This window comes from Rhinopithecus bieti, unplaced genomic scaffold (assembly GCF_001698545.2).
Source record: "Rhinopithecus bieti isolate Rb0 unplaced genomic scaffold, ASM169854v2 scaffold_23862, whole genome shotgun sequence".
NCBI classification, from domain to species: domain Eukaryota; kingdom Metazoa; phylum Chordata; class Mammalia; order Primates; family Cercopithecidae; genus Rhinopithecus; species Rhinopithecus bieti.
Window position 1 is genome coordinate 315,901 of NW_016811338.1, and position 212 is coordinate 316,112.

The window sequence follows — 212 nt, forward strand, 5'->3', positions numbered from 1 at the left end:
AGATGACTCTGGTTCATGGTGTCAAGCTGGAAGGGGCATAAGAGCCATATATATATTCCTGCTGCTTGCTTTACAAATGAAGGAGGTGAAGCTCCAGGTGTTATGTAATTTTTCCTGTGACTTCCCCTTCATTTCTTCTTCTACTGAGAACCATCTGCTTCTGCTACATCCTAGGAATATCCTCCAGCCAGCAAAGTAACATTAGGGTTTTC